Source organism: Lissotriton vulgaris, chromosome 8 (genome assembly GCF_964263255.1).
Source record: "Lissotriton vulgaris chromosome 8, aLisVul1.2, whole genome shotgun sequence".
Taxonomy (NCBI): domain Eukaryota; kingdom Metazoa; phylum Chordata; class Amphibia; order Caudata; family Salamandridae; genus Lissotriton; species Lissotriton vulgaris.
Window position 1 is genome coordinate 557,942,187 of NC_141696.1, and position 17,019 is coordinate 557,959,205.

The 17,019-nt window shown below is 47.6% G+C and overlaps 1 protein-coding gene across 1 annotated transcript in view; it reads left to right on the forward strand.

Annotated features, from left to right (window-relative positions):
* LOC147697708 (gamma-glutamylaminecyclotransferase-like) overlaps nt 1–17,019 on the forward strand; it is a 344,649-nt gene that overhangs the window by 240,749 nt on the left and 86,881 nt on the right. The window contains exon 2 of the mRNA XM_086934372.1: nt 4,741–4,797. The gene's annotated coding sequence lies outside the window, so the exon portion shown is untranslated. The remainder of the gene's footprint in view (nt 1–4,740; nt 4,798–17,019) is intronic.

Here is a 17,019-nt window from a genome sequence, read left to right on the forward strand (position 1 = left end):
AAGTGGAGAGACCTGGGCATAGTCTTTCTCAAAAACTGAAACTGCAGGCAACTGCGGATTCAATAACTCAGCTGCTAGGTGAAGAAGGAAAAGAGCACTACTCAAACTCGAAAATACTTCAGTTATTTAAGGACTTCTATGCAAAATTATATGGAACCAGAAAAACAGCCACAGTGACAGAATTGGGCTGTTATCTGGACTATGTGGCTGTCACTGGGACAGCGAGAGTATCTGGTACAACCTATAACAGTAGAAGATGTTAAGTCTGCAATACATGCTCTGCCAAATGGTAAGGTGCCCGGGGTGGACGGTTTTACTGGAGAGTTTTACAAACAATACTCTGACCTATTGGCTCCACACCTACACGCTGTTTATAAGGAGGCATATAATAGTGGCATACTGCCGCCGTCACTTAGGGAGGCACTTATCACACTGTTAAAACCAGATAAGCCACCAGAAAAGTGAGTCGTATAGGCCACTCTCCCTAATAAATATAGACGCCAAAATTCTAGCTAAGGTGATAGCAATGAGATTACTGCCGTTGTTGCTGTAGCTGGTTGTGCTGGACCAATCGGGATTTATACCTGCTCGTTCCACCACACACAACTTGTGTACTCTATTTGCATTGCTTCATCAGCTTGAACCCATTATGCAAACGGCGGCGGTGTTATTGGATGCCACCAAAGCATTTGATTCGATTGCATGGCCATACATGTTCATAGTGCACGCTTGCATGGGAATGCCTGAAACGTTTCTTAAATGGATAAGACTACTTTAAGAGGTCCCAGAGGCAAGGGTGCATGTTAATGGGTACACTTCAGATTCTTCTCACGTTTATAGAGGGACACGACAGGGCTGCTCTCTGTCTCCTCTGCTGTTTACACTTAGAATGGAGCCACTGGCTTGTAAAATAAGACAAAACCATGCTGCGGCGGCAGTAGGCTTCCAACTTCCCCCATTGATTATTTCTTTATATGCGGATGACATGACAATATATGTTAGAGAACCAGATATTCATTTGGCTCCTATAATTTGTGAATACATACAATTTGACTATTCTGGATTAAGCATAAATTTGTCTAAGTCAGTGATCTTTCCTTTCACGACGGCGACAAAACCTTGCGCTGTAGACTTCCAGATGGAATGGGCAACAGACTCAAGGGGTGGTGGGGATACATAGGGATCCGGAGGTGGTGCTTCAAGAAAACTATGGTAGGGCAATGACCCTATTGAAAGATCAAGTAATGCGCTGGGGCGCACTTTGCCTGTACATGGCTGACAGGATAGGTGTCATTAAAATGATAATTCTGCCACAATTCCTTTATCTATTTACAAAGTTGCCACTAGTACTGACAGAAGCATTTTTCAAGCAATTGAGAACACACTTGATAGCCCTGACATGGGCTGGCAAAAGAACGAGAATTGGCTTGGAGGTATTAGTACGGCCATATGCAGATGGAGGTTTCATCGTGCCGGACTTAAAGCTATACTATTTATGTCCGCAAGTGCACTTTGCCCACTTCTGGTACATGCCACATGATTTTATACCACATGTGGCGATTAAACATGACAACACTGCTCTGTTGCCGCTTAAAGCTCTACTTCCACACAAGCGCACCCCCCAAACGGAAATGAATACAGTACAAACCACGTTGATGGACTGGAGGACACCAAACAAAAGAGCTGGTAAGGCTATAATATATGACGCAGCAATGCCTCTCTTGCATCACCCGGATATATCCGTAACGCAACAGGACCAACGCAATTACCCAAGATGGCCGTCATGTGAGGAGCTCCAGCCGGGAGCTCCCGGCCGGGGATCACTGTTTTTGGCAAAAATCCCCTGGTTTCCACTTCCTCCTGGACCCTTTTGCTCATCTGATGGTCGTTCTTGGACTGCGGTCTCCATCGCTCCTTTCCTCCCGTTTTTGGTTTCCAAGCGTCGGATGTAATCAGGATCATCACTCCAGCCGGCGGGCCCGAGCAACATGGCCGATGCCCAGTAGAGCTGCATCGACGACTAGGGGAGATTGGTTCTGGCACACCGCCATGGCCATCACCTACCCCGCCGGACATCAGACATGGGTCTCGTCATTTCTCAGCTGCTGTCTCCTCCCTCCCCTGCCTCCCGACGAAGCGTTGTTTGTCACCTGTCGACAGAGCAAGTCTCAGTAGTGCTGATGACTGGTTGAGTTCTCCGGACGGCTTTAGAGGTACTGGGAGGAGGTCCACCCCTCCTGATCTTCCCCCTGCCTTTCCGAGCACGAATGCCGCAACATGCCCTGCTGCCTGCTCCCTTCGCCTCCTGGGAGATGTTTGGTCTTGTGAGTCTTTTGCCAGGTGTGGGAGTTCAGGGGATGTGAGCTTTCGTGGCACAGCTGCATGACGCCCCTGGGCTTTTCGTTGCCGCCTGAAGCCGTGCCTGGACCTTCGCTGCTGCCTCCCCTTATCCAAGTCTGCTCCCTTACACCCAGGCAGATTTCCCATGATCCACGTTATGCTGATCGACAACCCTGATGCTCTTGCGGTACGGTGCCTGTGCACGCAAACAGATGACCTTCTACTGCCCTCCGCCCTCCCTTGGTGCTGTGGCTGCATCCCCCCCTCCCACCCTACTAGACGGAACTCTGCTCTCTTGATTTTTTTGGATCTGGACTAGTATGTATCCTGCCATTTTGAGATGGTTTCCTTCGATGCCCACGACCTGGATCCGCCATCTTGTTGATCTTTGTCCTTTCCTTCGTTCTGCTGGACTCCGTCCCGCCGACCTTCAAAAATGTATCTTTTCCTGGACTGACTTATCTCTAACTCCTCCTCAGGTCCCCTTCTCTCCTCGCACCTATCTCAGCCTCCGACTCTTGTCCCTCCCACCTCTCTCTACCCCTTTTGACGTTTTATTTCTCTGTTCACTCCACTCACTAATAATGCACTCTTCTGTAGTAATTATGCTTTCATCAGTTACCCCTATTTGCTAGTAACACTTGTTTTTTTATTATGTAATCATTGTGCAACTAATGTGTAATTATTGTACCTTGCAACTTCGCTGTTCCTTGTGTAACACGCTTTGATACCTTCAGGTCTAGCCAGTGCTATATAAAACTAATCAAATAAAATAAAATAAAGGACAAATCGCTAAAGATGCTACGGAAGGCGGGCTTGACAACTATGGGGGATTTATATATTAACGGGACATTCTTAACACTGGCAGAAGCTGAGGCACGAACAGCAGGCTCCCTGCTTTTCAAGTTTCTTTATTATATGCTTAGAGAGGCAGTACGGACACACAGCCCATGTTTCCCTGTTGAACCTCCTACACTCATAACACTCCAGACCCTGCTAACTAGTACAACTAGAAAGCACCTTGTGACTAAACTATACAATGCAGCACAAATAGAAGAAAATCTGGGTGGTGGGGAATCGATGGCACATTGGAATGCAGTGCTCGATAAGCCAATAGGTGAGGAGGAATGGAATAAATGTGCACAATTGAGCATGCTAACTTCGAATTGTAATCTAAAGACCATTCAGTTTAAATACTTGCATCAAATGTATTACACTCAGCTACAATTATATAAGTATGGGCTAAAAGGTGACTCAAATGTTTCTCGTTGTGGAGGAGAGGGGGCTGATTTTATTCATCTAGCTTGGAGTTGGCCAAAAGTAGATAGGTTCTGGGTACAAGTTACGGATGCATTAACTGAAATGATCGGGATGCGGGAAATGTGTACGCCGGAGGAGTGCCTATTGGGGTTACTTGATGAACTTAGGTCACTTACAAAGAAACTGGTGCTAGTGTGTTTGATGATGGCAAAATTAGGGTGGCACTACACTGGGGGAGTAAGGGTAGTCCCACGAAAGCAGCATGGCTTAAGGATGTTGCGTACTGTCAATCACAATTGGAGCTATATGCGGAGGAGCAACCATTGGCATCGAGGTCGAAAGATTACTGGAGTCCACTGTTGGCCCACTTGCAATCAAAGGTAGGAAATGGAGGATAGGCAGCCTAGGGAGCACATACATGTTAGCAGAGTGAATGCATGAAGAACTGTATGACTGTTATATGTGCTGAGATTCGTGATCAATGGGTTAATAGAGGTAGAGACAACCGATGTGGAAAAATGTCAAACTGAACAATGTGTAATGCTGTGCTAGTTATGTGGCTTTGACATGTATGTGTGTAATATCATAATTTTCACAAAAAAAAGCCTGCTGCAGTGAAAAAACAAACAAAAAAGGAATGCTTTCTGTTTAAAATACATGTATGAGATAATACGTTTGTTGATGTAGCGTACTTGTCAGTTGCAAAATAATGGCTTGCGCAGTTCAGCACAAGCGAAAGTAGCAGAAAGATATATTAAATAGCCAATAGAGTGTTGTGAAAGATAACTACTCCCCTGGGCACGAGCCAAAGCCCATTTTATGAACATTATAAAGAATTAGTAACAATAGGTTTATTGGTAGCTGCGATATGAAGCCAGACCTAAAAGGAAGCGTTGAAGAGGATTATCAAATGTGCAATTTGGACTGGAAAGATGTAATAAGTGGCGAAGTCCTGTGTTTGCTGACCCAGCAGCAATTAACAGGATCAATGATTTACGTGATGCCAAGTCCAAAGATTATTTAGGTGCTCTAGATCCTGTTAACAGTTTTATTTCCAGATTCATTCACTGCAGAGCAGCTTTCTTCTTTTTCATTGCCTCTCTTTTTATGGTTTATTGTTACTTTTCTTTCTGCTCATAGGGCCTGCCAATCCAAGGAGCCCACCAGCGAGTGTCCAGAGGAAAATCACGATTTGAGGTCGGTTAGTTGTCTGTTTTTTAAGTTTATTTTGCTGTAATTTGTGCCGGTAGTACATCAGTATTAATTTTGCTCAAACAAGGAATTATGCAGTATTTCAAACTAATTGCACAGTATAGTTCTTCTGTTATGCCATGTGCTTGGATATATTGTGCCCTGTTTGTATGTGTCAAATTGGCAGGTGCATGGAGCGCTGCCCCCTGCACTCACTGCGCAGTAGATACCATAATGCCTATTTACAAAAAAGTGTATTGTCACAAAACCACAACATATTGACTACAGCGTGAAGGGGGTATTACTTTTTGTTTAATTCATATTAATGTAATGGCCCCGCTGTAATGGGAGATGCATGTGTTTTGAACGTGGAATTTTAGCGAAAAGCTCCAGGCTCGGTGTAAATAGATTTATAACTTATCTTGTATTCTTTGAGCCATTTTTACTTAATCCTCGTGCAAACAATGGGCACCATCTAAAAGACATTTATATTTGGTAACTTCTTTTGCTGAACGATTCTCTGTCCCCCCTCAGATTATACATTTCACGGGGCTGACTGACTTCGTGTCGCTTTTCTCTTTACTGTGCATGTAAACTCTTTAGAGGGTGCTTTGAAAAATAGGGCTCAATACTTCCCAGAGACAGGTGGAAAGTGTTAACCTCTTACCTTTGTAGATGGATGAAGCTGTGATGTCATCTAGAACTGCCGTCGGCCCCTCAGAGTAGATTACTGTTTATGTTGATGGTATGAAAAATCTGTATTTAAGAACTAACCTGTTTGAATCATGTCATAAATTTGGGTGTAAAAAACGTAATTCCCGAAACTTGATCTTAGAGATGTAAGGACTAGTCTGTAAAAGCATTTCCGTGTTTTTGGAATCTTTTTGTTATTACGTTGAATATATGTGAGCTCCTCAATGAGCAACATACTGTCTTCTGCTGCTGCAAGGTGTGGTCTAGCTTTGCTTCAAGGTTGAGTCAGAGAGCCACTCCAGACTGTTTACGAGGCCATAGGTATTTCCTCAACAACCCATGGAGCAGGGATTTGGGGCTACACAATTAAAAATGATATCCAGATGGAAGAAAATACACTTTGAGATTTTGTGAGACTCATTTTAGGTCTGCCCCAGTAAACGTCTCCACTTTCAATGCATGAAGACCTGGAGGTTATTGAAAACCACACGAAAACAGCCCCTACAGAACTATGGTTGTCTCTTTGCTTTAATCTAGCTGTGAAATAAAATAGAGTAATGGTAATTGATTATTGTTATGGTCACCTGGATTTTTTTTACTAATCAGGAAAATAGCACAAAATTATATCAGAATGGGTATTAAGCTTGTTCCTTGATTGAAGAGTGCGGGGAAGAGATACAAATGAATTAATGAAAAGTTACGCTAGAGCACATCTCCCTTTAAGAACTGTTAATGGGTTGTGTAGCGCTGCACGGGCTGGGTGATCAGGGGTCTAGCACAGCGGAAATAACGGACACACCACTCTGCTATGGTAAGTGTGGCGTGAAGACCCTGAGCCGTCTCCCGTCGTTTATTTAACACCTCGGGACGAGCACACCCAGATGAGTGCATGCTTACAACAATGTATGGGACAGCCTGGATGCGCTCTACATCCCTCCTTTTCTTTAGCACATATATTTGTTACAGATTACATGTTCAAGGCGATGTGCATACAAAGTCTCTGAACTGTTGGCTTGGCGCTGGGTTCGGCCGGAGACCATACTTCTAACTCCCGGAGTTGGAGTTATTCCCTACTTCGGCCCAGCTGCATGATGTCCGCATAGTTGGGGTGTTTTGGTTGGAGGCCTCAGGGACCGGCTCAGCGCGATAGCCCTGGACCCTTCGGAGTCCCGATAAGGAGTTGGTGGCCCCAGTGACCTGTTACAGAGGTAGCTCCCAGCTCCTTCTGGTTCAGCGAGTTCCTCTTGGTCCATGCAGTGCTCAGGTGTTTTCTTGAACCAGGCCAAGTTTCTGGTGACCACTTGCTGACCTCTTTGCGGAGACCATCGTCCCCTGTTCTCGAATGACTTCCCATACCTCCGGCTTGTACGGTGTTTGAAACCTCCAGCCAGGGTGTCTGTCTTTGACCACAACGTGTCTCCCACTTTCACCAACTGTGTCTTGGCGCCCCTGGCGAGACTTGCCTTTTGATTTGTCACTTCCCTCCGGGCTTGTACTGCCATGTCATCTTTCTCTGGAGGTCTCCAGGAAGGATTAGTGGGGATGCTGTCTCGCATGGCTCAACTGAAAAGTAAATGAGAGGGCGCACAGCGAATGCTGCTGTAAGGGGTCTGTCTATAGGCATCTAGGATTTGATGTAGGGCTCTTTCCACATCTTCTCCTTGTTCCACCGCGATGCGAAGCACCCTGTTGAGCTTTCTCATGAAGCGCTCAACCTCGCCATTTGCCTGCGGCCACTGCGGGGTGATTTTCGGTGTCAAATGGCTTTCTTCTCTAAGTACTCTTGAAACTCTTGGCCTTGAAAGGGAAGCCTGTTGTCAGACATGATTTCTTTGTGGAGGCCCATGAATGCAAAGATTTTGTTTAGAGCCTTTTGTACCCATGTGAACGATGTGGATGCAACCACCTCCACTATCGGGAATTTTGAGTAAAAGTCCCTTAGTATCAAGGTGCTGGGCCCGTGGGAAAGCTGCCAAAGTCGATGCGGACTTGGGACCAAGGTATTTGTACTCGGCCTCTCTGTGATGACTAGTGCTGGTGCAGGATCACCACTGGTTATGGTGCACGAGTGGCAGTGTCTGATCTTCTTTCCTACCATGGCGTTCATACTGGGAAACCTCACCTTGCCTCGGAGGCGTGCCTTGGTTTTTGCCATCTCCTGATGTCAAACGTGTGCTAGTCCCACGATTCGATCTTGCAACTTTCTCGGAACTACGATGACGTGGCCTCTCAACACGACTTTGTGCTCGCCTTCTCTTAGTTTGCTGCGGACTCTCCACAGTTGCTGTCACGCCTCATTGTCCTCGTGGTTAGTGCTTGTGCACCATCCATGAAATGGGCCCAGCCGTTAGTCTGCAATGCTTCCTTGACTCGAGAAGGCATTTTGTCCGCTGTTGTGTCTAACCTAATCTCTTCTAGTTTCACAGCTTTAGGACAGGCTTCCTGAGAGATCATTCTGACAAATGCTTCAGTGTGTTCTTCATCTTGGGGCATCTGCCCCGCATCCACCATTCAGGGTGCCTTGGGAGATAATCTGCGGGGTTGTGTGCTCCGGGGCGAAATATGACTTTGAATCTGTGCGCTTGCAATCGTACCACCCATCTTTCTATTATGGGGGTGCCAGTCTTGATGTTCCTGCAAATGGGGGAAATTAGCAGCTTGTGGTCCGTTACCACTTGGAACTCTTGCCCTTAGAGGTACAGGTGGAAGTGCTGGCACGCCCACTTAATGGCCAGGGCCTCTCTTTCGATCTGGGCATATCTTGTTTCTGTGTCCGACTGGCGTGTGCAACTGGTCCCCAGGTATCTTGGTTGCTTTTTTGGAGAAGGACTGCCCCAAGTCCAACGGGGCAGGCATCTACTACCCGTAAGGTCAGTTTTCCTGGGTGAAAGTAAGCCATGACCGGTTTGATGGCATGAAACGCTGTGTTGGGTGCAGTGGTCCATTCACAGGTGCTTCCACTGCGCGTGAGGGCTCGTGGTGGCTAGAACAGTGAGGACAAATTTGGAATGAATCTGCCGCAATAAGGGGCCATACCCAGAAAACTGCGGACTACAGTTGGCGAAGTGGGAGTTCTGGCTGATCGGATGGCTGTTGCCTTCTTAGCCACTCTCAGCCCTTCTCGAAAAGATATACCCAAAAAGTCCATGGATTCCTGATAGAAGGAGCATTTGGCCCTGTGAAGTTAGGCCGCAATCTTCCAGACGTAGGAGTGTAGCTCGCAGGTGTGTGTGATGGTCCTCCAAGGTGTTTGAGACCACCAGAATGTCATCCCTAAGGTTAATGACGCCTTGCAAGCCGGACAGGGTTTCTTCGATGGCGTTCTGGAAAAACTCTGCAGTCGAAGACACCCCGTAACTCAACCTCTTGTATCTGCGGAGGCCCAAGTGGGTGGAGAACGCGGTGATGTAACTGCTCTCCTGCTCCAGCTGATGATATCCAGCGTTCAGTTCGAGCTTCGAGAACCACATGGCTCATTGAGGCCTGCTGGTATGTCATCCATCGTGTGCATCAGATGCCATTCTCTCTTGACTGCTTGATTCGGGAGGCGCCTGTCTACACACAGCCGGATAGCTCCAGGTTGTTTTGGCTTTGGTGCGATAAATAGCAGTGACACCCACAGGGTTGGCCCGGATACTTTCTCGATGACATCGAGGTCTTCCAGTTTCTTTACTTCTGCTTCTACTTGTGGGCATAGATGGAATGGCACTTTCCTGTGACTCAGTACTGTTGACCTGCCAGACTGGTCGATGTGTAGTTTGAACTGTTTGCCCTTGAGTTTTACTAGTCCCTTGAACAGTTTCGGGAACTCCTGCAGAATAGCTTTGGCGTGGGAGTCATGTATTTGGTTTGCAAAAAAAGACAATGCCCAAGTCTTCCGCCGTGTGGCAGCTAAGTAAAGTTCCTTTATTCCCCTCAGTTATATGGAACCAGGCTTTTGTAGAAGTGCTTGGCGCTGGTGACTTCTGTTTCGATTACCCCTCTTAGGGGAAGTGGATGAGTTACCTCCATATGTGTAGATTCTGGCCTTGGTGGGGGCGAGCGAGGGGCGCGGAGACAGCCCCCCATATTGTTCGGAGTCCATGACATTTACAGGCCCCCCCGTGTCAATCAGCGCTTGCACAGTGGATCCGGCCACTTTGATGGAACACATGGGAGGAGGTCTCTTTTGTTTGTCTAACTTGCTTACAAATGATATGATGAACACGTCATCATTATCGTCCTCAAGGCAAAATTGCGCCCTTGTGTCAAACCCTCCTCTGGGGCCTGAGGGTCATTCATTGACAATTGTCGAAGTTGTTGCATTGTCCCACGTGATTTTGGGTTGGTCAGTCAAAATCTGCTACTTCTGCAAATTTTCGCAAAGTGTTTAGGTGTTCCGCATCTGGAACAAGTTTTTCTTTTCACGTGGCATGGCCTGCTGGAAGGTGCTCTGTTCCGCAGTTACCGCATGCTCCGCCTGTCTGTGTTCTTGTGGTCCTGCGTGTGGCATTCGGGCGCCAATGGATCGCTTCGACCCCCTCTTATTTGACTTGGGTGTATCTGGGGGTGTGCAACGTCGTGGCGCCTCTTTTGAAGGCCGCTTCCATTTCTTCTGCTTGGGCATCTGATAGCTCATGAGACCTGGCGAGAATGAGTATTTCGTCTAACGATATCCCTGATTGTCGGAGGATCAATTTCCGTAGGAGGACTGAGCAACACCCCTGGATCACCTGGTCACATATTTCTCTTTGATTAGCAAAAGTGCACGTGCTCGCCAGTCGCCGTAGCTGTGCGCAGAACATGTCCACTGACTCTGTGTCTGACTGCTTTGCTTGCCGTAGTTTAAATCGCTCAAAATCAGGGTTGAGCTGGGGGTCAAAATGTTGATTGAGCTCACCAACCGCAGCCTCATAGTTGTCATCATCCCTTGTGTTTGGGAGTGTCTTGACTAGGTCGTAGAGCAATAGCATTCCGGTAGGTAAGGTCGAATTTAGAGTTGTGGTTTCTGGTGGTTAAATGCCGGGACACTCTTTGTGAGTAGCCGTGCTCTTTATAAATACCTATTTTCTTTTCATTTCATCCAGCGATCTCTTTACTGTTCAATCTGTCTCCCTCGCACCTTTAAAATAGTGATGGAGGCGCCCTATCCACGCTTTCCAGCGCAGGGCTGCTGTAGCTGGGTCTGACTTTTCTCTAAATGGGGTAGTGGAGATACTGCTGCGTGGTTGTGCAATTGGGGTGACGCAGCCGTGCCTGCTTGTAGCTCTCCCGCTTCTGCTTGCGGGCCTGCCTCACCTGCCTGTTGTTGTGTGTTTATTATTGCTCAAATTGCCATGGCCAGTCTATGCTCTCAGCTCGTTTCTGGCAGGGCCCACTTCCCGGCAGTTTGCTGTCCTTATTCTCACTTTCCTTGCCCTTGGCTCCTGTCCGCTGTGCTGCTCTGCTCCCTTGTCTTAGTCTCTTGTGCTTTATTTATTTTCTTTTATTTATTTTCTTGTGCTTTGTTTACTTTTTTGTTTGTGGTAATGTCCTTATGTTACATATCCTCCATGTGTTTCTTGGCGATCAGATCTGGCAGTCTACTTGGGGCGCTTCTGGTGTATTGTGTACAGTCTGGTTGGGAGGGAGTGCACAGCACTCTCACCTCAATGCTGCTGTGCGTGTTGCTGGGCTCATTCCTGTCCTCACGGCTGTAGGCCTCTCCCCCGGCCGTCACTAGCCACGCTGCTGGGCGTGGCTTCACGCAGGTTTTCGGCCTGCGGCATCTGCTGCTTGATTCTCCACGTCGCAATGCCTCAGCTCGTTAGCGACCTATGGGCGGAGGTGCCGGGGCAAAGGTGCGGGCCGGCTTGTGCTGCAGTCATGTGGGAGGCTGCTGAGGGGCATGCTGCTTCCTCAGCGGGGCCCAAGAATTGGTGGCCGACTGGGGAATCTGCTGCCATACAGCGCTGAGGTGGCGCGGAGGTTCCTTCACGCTCGGCTACCGGTACGTCAGCAAGGCGCGGGTTCTGTACCGGCCCCGTTGCCAATGCAGCGCTGCGCGGCCTGGGTGATCAGGGGTATAGCGCAGCAGAAGTAACGGACACACCGCTCTGCTATGTTAGTGTGGTGGGAAGACCCCGAGCGGTCTCCCGTCGTTTATTTAACACCTCAGGACGAGGCCACCCCGAGGAGTGCATGCTTGCAACAATGTATGGGAGAGCCCGTATGTGTCTCAACATCTTGGAGCCGTAGATATTTTGGGTGCATAGTTTTTGTGAGCGCAATCTGTTGACAAGATTTAGATTTGAGATTGTTCATTATTTACTGTCACTTACCCACCTTTAACCTACCAGGAACCTAGAGGTAATTTGCCCCTTTGACAATTCGTCTGTACGAATAGCCATGCAATTATTTTTATTTTGTGCATTTTATTCAATACAATACAAAAACGATATTGTTACAGTTTTAAATGCGAGTCACACCAAGGCGTAAAACCCTGCTTTTGATATCTTATTTTATTACACTCACCTTTGACTTGTCATGCCATGGGAACATTTGTAATAGAGGCTTTGGGCATAAGGATGCATATGATTGTTCAGTGTCATAGCCCTCACATAAGTTGGTTCTGATGATGTTTTAGAATTTCGCCCCGATTTAGTGAATTTTACGTGAATTGACTAGAATATCAGTGACTGTATTGCTATGATGAATTGCTGTTACAGAAATGTTATTGTTGTATTTATTTTACGTTTTGTTCTTTGAGGGTTCATATTATGAACCAAATAAACTATTATACAAACGTATTCTTATAATGGACACTTCTCCCTGTCGATTCATTAACTTAGAAATATTCCAATAGTGATCAAAATGGGGAAGGGTTTGGGGACAAGTATCAGTCAACAAGTTAAACTGGGAACTGTAGCGGACCCACCCAGCAAAAGTGTGCTTTGTTTCATGACTCCTGGTTTGGTGAACACGTGACCCACATGGCTTCTTGCAAAAAGTCCAGAATTGACATCACTCATAGAAAGGCTGTGGTGACAGTTCTGCTTCTAAAACAGAGGCCTAGTTCCAACAGGCATGGTGTGTTTTGCAACCACAACAATTTTAATGGCACTAGAAAAATAACAGTTATGTAGCTGTCCTACCATCCGCTGACAGACTGATGTGGAAACCCAAGGTCCTCCATGTGCCCAGTCTCTGCATACTCACCTTCATCTTTGTATGATGACGCAGAGGGAGAAACAGTCAATTAAATCTTCTATAACTAACTGATTTTGACACCACTTTGGGCAGAGATGAGGACTTTGGTGTGAGAACCACTTTGAGTTTGCATAGAAGTGGAGTTGGAGTCTGCAACTCCCACACTCTCACTCATCTGTGATTGTAGTGAAGGTCAAATGGCTCCTTTAAAGTTTGAGACTGAACACCAAACTGCTAGCATGGTAGAGGTCTTGTCTCCACCAGCCCTGTGTACATCTGTCTGCCAAACGTAAAGTTCCTTGCTATGTTGGGGTATTTTCGTCAACCAAGCATGTGTCAACATGGCAGGAGCACTTTGGAGAAAATGCATTGCCCACCAGGCTACCATGTCTTCGTAGCCCAGTTTGCATTTTTTTGTTTTCCACAAGCAACCCCCTAAGGAGAGGTTAGATACTGCAAAACAAAGAAACAATACATAAATGTCCATGATATGCTGTGATCTATGCCTGATGGGTATATTGTTTTTTCATGTTCACAAAAAACATGCCTTTCATGTGCTGTTGGGAACAAGAAAAAAGAGCTCTTTTCCTTAGGACTCAGTTAAGCTGATAGTCCAGTAGTAGGCAGATGGACAACTGCCAATGGGTTTCTATAAGAAGAATCAGAAGAATCCCAGCCATTCGAAACCAAGTGGTATATCTGCCTCCCGTTTGGAGACGCTTTGCTTCCACGCATCACTAAACAAGCCCCAAAGTCTTCAATGTAAATGTTTGTAATGAGCAAGAATAAACTGGCTAAAACTAAGCCCCAGTCAAAGAAAACTCAACCCAGAGTTAAGATCAAGGCTTGATCTACAGGGGTGGATACAAAGACCTTCAAAAGCAATTTGTGTAAGAGATATTCAACTGGAATATCCAATCTTGGCGTGGAGATAGCTTGAAAGCCAAAGTAGCTGCCAGATAGATGATTAAACATTCAAACCTTCCGTGTCAAGAGACACTGCTGATTACAAAATCACTTGAACAAAGCAAATCAACAGGGTCTAATTTCTGGCCTTGTCAGAGAAAGGAGCGCCTTGCGTTTACTTTTGAAATGTGAAACTCAGTAGTGTGTATTGCGGGAAAACATGGCGGCCGCTGGTTAAAGCGGCGCGTGCGTCAGTGACAGACTTCTCTCTAGCCCCGCCGTAATTTTGAATCTACCGGCACCTATGGCCGCATCAAAATAGTGGACATTTTGCAGAAAAGGAAAGAGTGAAACCTTGGCCCCCGGAGCTCTGATTACGCCCGAGAAGCAGTTTTCTTATGCTCAGCGTCCGCGCCGATGTGTGTAGGTTCGAGCGTGGAACCTCCCCCCGCCTCTCTCCCGAGGTGGAAGCAGGCAGCTGTGGAGCTAAGGCGCGGCCGCAGGGCGGCGGCTCGCGGGCTCCTCAGAGGAGGTGTAGGAGGTGAGAGGGGAGAAGGGCGGGTGAGGATTCACCCGATCTGCGCTAGTTCTCGCTCCACGGAACATAAGGAGCCTGAGGGAAGCGTCGTGGGAGAGGAGATGAAGGAAAAGGTGAAAGAGACCGCCCATGAACCGCCCCCAGCATCTGGCAACAAAACACTGAGCAGTAAGGAGGGGGGGCGGGTTGGCGGTTCGAAGGGCCCAGAGAGTCTGAAGCCCCAAAAACTCATCAGTGGCAACCTGGAAAACGAGGGGGCTAAGGGCAGAAGGTGGGGGAAGGGTTCTTGGAACAGCACCTCCGTGGGGAAGCAAGGGGAGGGTTGTAAGGTAGTCCCCAATGGTATCCCAGACTGTAGCACTGACAGAGGAAGTGTAGTGGAAGTGGAGGGGGAAGGCGAGGCAGAAGCGGAGGTTGAACTTGAAGTTGACAGCATCAGCGACAGATATGGGGTGAATCAGGGGGCTAAAACAAGAGGAGGATCTACGCACCCTAAAATCAGTACCAGCTCCCAGTCAGGGAGCAAAGGTAAAACTAAGTGGTCACGTAGTAGTGTGACTGGAATCACACCCTCGCTGCGTTCCTATTTCAAAGCACTGCCCCAAGTATTGGATATATTACAAAACACAGAGGTGGCTGATCGCACCCCTCAGGAAAACATGAGCCAGTCTATCACGGTCCTGGCGACTGAGTCCATTTGCCCAGCGGTCACTACAGAGGCCTCAAAGTTAAATCCAGCAGTGGATCTCGGGAGGTCTAACCACACTGAGGAGGTTGTCGGGGGGCCAATGGTGACAATGGAGACCCTATGGTTGGGGAGAGGGGGGGAGGTGGTTCATTGGAGGCGCTGCTGACTGCCATGAGTGACGAGATAAGGAGTGGCATTGTGGAATCAAAAACTAACCAGAAGGAGATCAGGGCGGCTTGCGAGACCCTTGAGAAGAAGGTAGATGGCCTTTTTGAAAGAACAGAGAGTCTGGAAGGTTCTGTAGGGGAGCTAAAAGTGAGTATGGAGTCAGCAGAGACCAGGATCTAATCCCTAAGGAGAGAGGGGGATGCGATGAAGGAAAGGGTTGAGTCCCTGGAGAATTTTTCTAGAAGGAACAACCTCCGGCTTCTGAAGATCCCGGAGGGGAAGGAGGGTGGAGACATCAAGGCATTTTTGGTGTCATTATTAAAGAATGCCCTCAATCTGGAGGAAACAACGGAAACTCTGGAGAGACATCCAGTGGATACACAGAGATCCCTTCCGTCTCAACCCCGGGAGAGTGAAACCGAGAAAGATCTTATTGAATTTCCTTACATACACATTAAAGGAAAAAATCCTTAACCTGGCATTGAAGGCGAAGTCACTAAAGCCCCCAGATTTTTCTTTTGAAGTTCGTTCCGATCTGTCAAAAACCACCTTAGACAGACAGTGGGAGCTTGGCCAAAAAATGGAGAAGTTTAGAGCTGTGGGGGCAACAGTGCAGATGAGGTTCCCCGCTTTTTTGAGGGTGATGTATAACAATAAAATGCACAACATCTGTTCTCCTCTGGAAGCCGATGAATTAATTCTATCCATCACTGAGCACTCACGGGGGGGGGGGGGGTTCTAAGGTATCATGCCCCATTCTGATATTGAGATAACGAGGGGAACCAAGGAAGTTAGATCTCCCCACACATCGAGCTTATAGTTATCTCCCTTTCTTGGAGGTGTTTTAGAGTCACTGTTTATATGTATATTCGAAATAGAGTGAAAAAAAAAGTTAAGGAAATGTAAATAAAAAAAATAAGGAAAACTTTTAAAAACAGATGTAACTGGGTAAACTGAAGTTTAAAAGGAAAAAAAAGAAGAAAAAAAGAAAAAGGGGAATTACACAAAAGGGGGTGTAGGAAGGTACATCCTGACTATGGTTGCCCCCAACTTTTTTGCCCTGTGTTTTAGCTGGTTTTGGACATAGTCGACCTGGGACCCTGCCAATCAGGACCCCAGGCCTACTGCTCTCTCTTTAAAATGGATTCCATGTACCCTAGGTACATTTCCAATTGGTACTGGGCCACCTTATCAGACCCCGTAACGCAGGGCATAGGTGTACCCAGGGCCGCCAGGGGCTGCAGCATGTATTATGCCACCCCTGGCTGGCCTCCTAAATTTGACACAACTGGCTGCCTGACAGCTGGGGCGAAGTCGTGTACACACACTTTGCTTTAGATATAGTAGCACTATATCTAACCATACAATGGACACTCGAGTTCCTATCAGTCACTCCTATGGCAGGCCTTGACAATCCTGAAGGCAGAGTGCATGGGCTCGTGTGAACTAAGCTCTGGCCCGAGCCGAGCCCGGTTGCAGCTTGCGGAATCAAGACCCAATAGCTGTTCCATGATAACGCGTACCATATCGGTAACTCCGGTGTCGCGTTATCAAGCCATGTCGAGTAAGGTGTCATACGAATCGGGGTGCTGCCCTCTCACCAATGCTGGCGACGAGGTTAGCATTCCACCCTTCTAGAGGGACACGACATGTACGTAACTGTGAACCCCGGTTAAAGTTAACTGAAGCCTCAGCTCCACAAAATGGATGCTGCCACCACAGACACGAGTCTGACCTCCTGCTGCTGGGAGTCCTTCCAGCGAGGAGCGCTCGGACAAAGGGTTTCCTGTCGAGGGCGGTGTTCGCACCGTCCCAGACAGGGTTTGTGTATTCTGGGTAGGTAGGGCTTTGGCGAGAAGGTGACTGCGGAGTGGCACCCCGGTGCTCACTACGCATCTGCCGGTTAGAACCAGTTCCAGGGGCGACAGCCCTGGCCTGGGGAAAGTCCGGCAGGGGAGAGGGGTGTAACTACCCCCCTTCCTGGTCCCACCCTTAGGGCAGGACCTAGTCATGTACCCACCCCTTTCTTTAGAATAAAGACCGGAGCGGGGACCCTTCCAAATTAGAT